Source organism: Peromyscus eremicus, chromosome 14, assembly GCF_949786415.1.
Source record: "Peromyscus eremicus chromosome 14, PerEre_H2_v1, whole genome shotgun sequence".
NCBI lineage: Eukaryota > Metazoa > Chordata > Mammalia > Rodentia > Cricetidae > Peromyscus > Peromyscus eremicus.
Window position 1 is genome coordinate 46,471,518 of NC_081430.1, and position 3,636 is coordinate 46,475,153.

The 3,636-nt window shown below is 38.5% G+C and overlaps 1 non-coding gene across 1 annotated transcript; it reads left to right on the forward strand.

Annotated features, from left to right (window-relative positions):
* The first annotated feature begins 3,211 nt into the window (after positions 1 to 3,211).
* Positions 3,212 to 3,318, forward strand: LOC131924836 (U6 spliceosomal RNA). Its single transcript, XR_009383090.1, has one exon. It is a non-coding gene; the product is annotated as a U6 spliceosomal RNA (small nuclear RNA).
* Positions 3,319 to 3,636: the final 318 nt, after the last annotated feature.

A 3,636-nucleotide genomic window follows, 5' to 3' on the forward strand; every position in this document is an offset into this window, starting at 1 on the left:
TTGCAAGTGAAGAAAAATCTTGTATATCTACCCTTATATTTGCCAATTTCAGGACTTCCATTTGTAAGATCCAAACTTCTGTTATTTCTTTTTGCCTGAAGATCTTTTTATAATCCTCTTGAACTGGTGGCTTGCCAGTGGTAAATTTTCCAAACTATTTTTCTATGAAAAACATTCCTTACTTTTTTCTATTTGGAAAGATATTACATGCTGTTGGATAGTTCACAGTGTTTTTGTTTTTTTTTTCTCATCCACCACCTTCTGGCGAGGTAAAAATGTTCAATTTTCCTTTGGTTTATAATAGTTTCTGATCAGAAGTCTGGTGCTGGTCTCATCTGGTTTGAACTACGTATTTTTCTTTGGCTGCTTAGTGGGTTTTCTCTTCATGATTTTCACAAGATTTTAGACTGTCTTTATGTTCTTTAAATTGATTGTGTTTGGTATTTATTGATCTTCTTGGATTGAGTTTGAAGTTTCAGCATTTACAAACACTATCTCTACTCATTCCTCAACCATGTGCTCCCTTTCCCGACACCCAAGACACCTCTGTGATTTCCTACAACGTTGCTCTCACAGTTGAAGTCTGTCTTTGCATATTTTTTAAATCATTTACCTTTTTTCTATGGTATCTTATTTTCTGTTAGTAATATCGAGAATCTTGCATTTCTGGTACTGCATTTTTCACCCCTGTAAGTTCTATTCAGTCTCTTTTATGACTTTTATTGATCTGCTTCTGCTTTCTTCCTCTTTCTTAAGTGTTTGACTGTACCCTGTTTATAAAAGTCCTTTCAATTTTCTGACGTTAATTTTAGATCCAATAATTTGGGAGCCTCTTTTATTGTCTTTGCTCCATATTGCAGACTGGATTGTCATGCCTCTTGAAATGCCTGATAATTTTTAATTGGCTGGCAGACATTCATGTACGCGGTGAGGTGCACAACTTTAAAGTAGGCTTTCAAATTGTATTGTACCTTATTCTGGTTTTTGGTTATTTTAAATCATTTTGGTGTTTTCAAACTTTTTATCAAGCACTTTTTAAAATTCAGCCCCACCACTAATCTTACATCCTTTTAAGGACTGAACCCCAAATCTTATTTTTGACGTTGTCTTCCATCATCACTCATACCATAGGCCTCTGTTTGCCCTGAGGATTGTGAAAGTTGTTTTGTTTAGTGTTGCCTGGCATTTCTTTACCTAGCTCAGGAGCTTCCTCTCACTCCTGCAGATTAGTGCACAGCCAATATATCAGGGGTCTTCTCCACAACATGCTGTTTGTCTCCCCTGCCTCCAAATTCTAACCACATTGATTTTTCACAATCAGTAGTGAAGGAGATCCCCCACACAGTAGGGGCTTCCTCCAGGACCCTGGATTAGGCACAAACCACACCCAAACACCTGTTTTCACAGAGAGATTCTTTATTAAGTGGGGAAGAAAAGTTGAAGTGGCTGCTTCTGACTCAGGCAGAAGAGCAGCAGCAAATGACCTCGCAGACGTAAGTTTTAAGAGGAGCAAAAGGGGAGGTCTGTGTTAAGATAGGCCAGGATATGACAGTAAAGGAGATAGGGGATGAGGGAGAAGGGGAAGGGGACAAGGGAAAGGGAGAAGGGGGAAAGGACTACCTCTGGATAGAGAGGAAACAGATGTGGCACATAGTGCGGTGTTTAATTTTAATTGGGTGTGTCAATTACATTATCCAGATGGGTTTCTGGTTCCTGGACCTTGGCAGTAGGCCTTAGGAGGAAGTGGTCAAACAAGGGAATAGACCTTGGTGGCTAACTTTAGGGGTGTAATCTAAGGATTTTTAGCCAGGCATAGGGAATGGGAGAAGGGCAAGGCCTGCCAGAGTCATGCTCGCCATGCTTGAGCTGGTCAGAGTCCCTTCAGATACTTCTATCTCCTTCTCTCAGCAAGGCTGCCACGCTGTGTTAGAAATCCTCCTTCCTGCAGGAAAGTCTCACTGTATTGTTCATGGAGATTTCTTCATTTCTCTCAGAGCTCACAAATACTACTTGATGATTGTGTGTGTGTGTGTATGTGTGTGCATGTGTGTGTGTGTGTGTGTGTATAGTTTGTGCATACAATATACACATAAAATGCTTCATGTATAATATACATAATATGTATTATGTATAATTAAATATACATAGTATATAATGTATAATTATATATACACTTTGAGGTGGGAGAGTAAATTCAGCCTCTGTTATATCAATACTAAAAGGAAATCAACTTTTTAATCATTTTGAGCCCCATAAAAAGATGTATCTACAGTATATAGTCTTTTGCCTTAGACTTCCTGTGCTAAATGTGCCACTTGAAAAACATGACTAGTACAAATGTATTCATTTTCATTACTGTCTCATAATCACAGTTCAACAACTAATGTTTTCTTGCTATGGGTTCTAGAAACTGTGTCAAGCTCTAAGGATACCCTATAAGATCTTGCAAAACTCATACTCTCAAAAAGAACCTCCAAGTTAAAAAAAAAAAAAAACTCCCCCCTGGAGAGAAGCTTGTTAAGACTCAGGAAGTTTTTAAAGACTAGGAAGCAAACGACTCAGGAAGTCCATGAAACTGGCAGGATGCACAAAGCCTCTTCCTCCCCAAGCTTATATAAACAGCAAATACTGAAGAGACAGAGACCACCTGAGCTGCATGGAAGAGACTCCCTCTGACCCATTAGGCTGCCTCAAGTGTGCAGTGAGCTTTTGTGAGCTGTAACTGTGCTGAGGTAGGCTCCCAATATTGCAGCTGCTTTTGAGTCACCCCTGCTCCTGTGACCCTTCACCCATATCACCCTTGTTAGTAACCCCAATAAAAACTCATTGCTTCAACAAGTTGTACTTCAGTGATATCCGTTATTTTTCTTTCATCAATTCCCTATCTGGGGTGAGTAGACATTTGTCCTGTCTACCAGCAATGGTGTTACACAATAGCTAGAAAAATTCAACAAAATATAGCTCATTAATCAAATGCAACCTGATTCTTGTTAAAGTTTTATTAGAATGTGTCCAAATCCACTAACTTATGTATTAGCTGAGTATATTTATATGCCCTGGTAACAGACATAACTGTGACAGAAACCATATGGTCCACACATGTGTACTACCTTCCATTTTGCAATAAAGTTTTATTCCACAATAGAAAATATTATCAACTTGTAGTAGATTCCACATGTGGATACTATGGCTTAGAAAAAAAAGTGATGGGGTGCTTGCTTCCACAGCACATATACCAAAATTGGAATGATACAGAGAAGATTAGCATGGCCCCTGCACAAGGATGACATGCAGATTCATGAAGCATTCCATATTTTTAAATGTAAAGAGCAATATGGCACCACCAGAACCTAGTGGTTCTACAACAGCAAGACCTGAACATCCCAACGCAGATGAAGCAGAAGAAAACGACCTGAAACATAACTTTATGAAGATGATAGAGGCCCTCAAAGAGGAATGAAAACTTCCCTTAAATGAATCAAGGAAAGGACAAACAAAAAATTGAAGGAAATCAATAAATCCCTCAAAGAAAGCCAAGAAAAAATCAAACAAGTGAAGGAAATGGTTCAAGACTTGAAAATTGAAAAAGAGGCAATAAAGAAAACACAAACCAAGGGAATTTTGGAAATGGAAAAT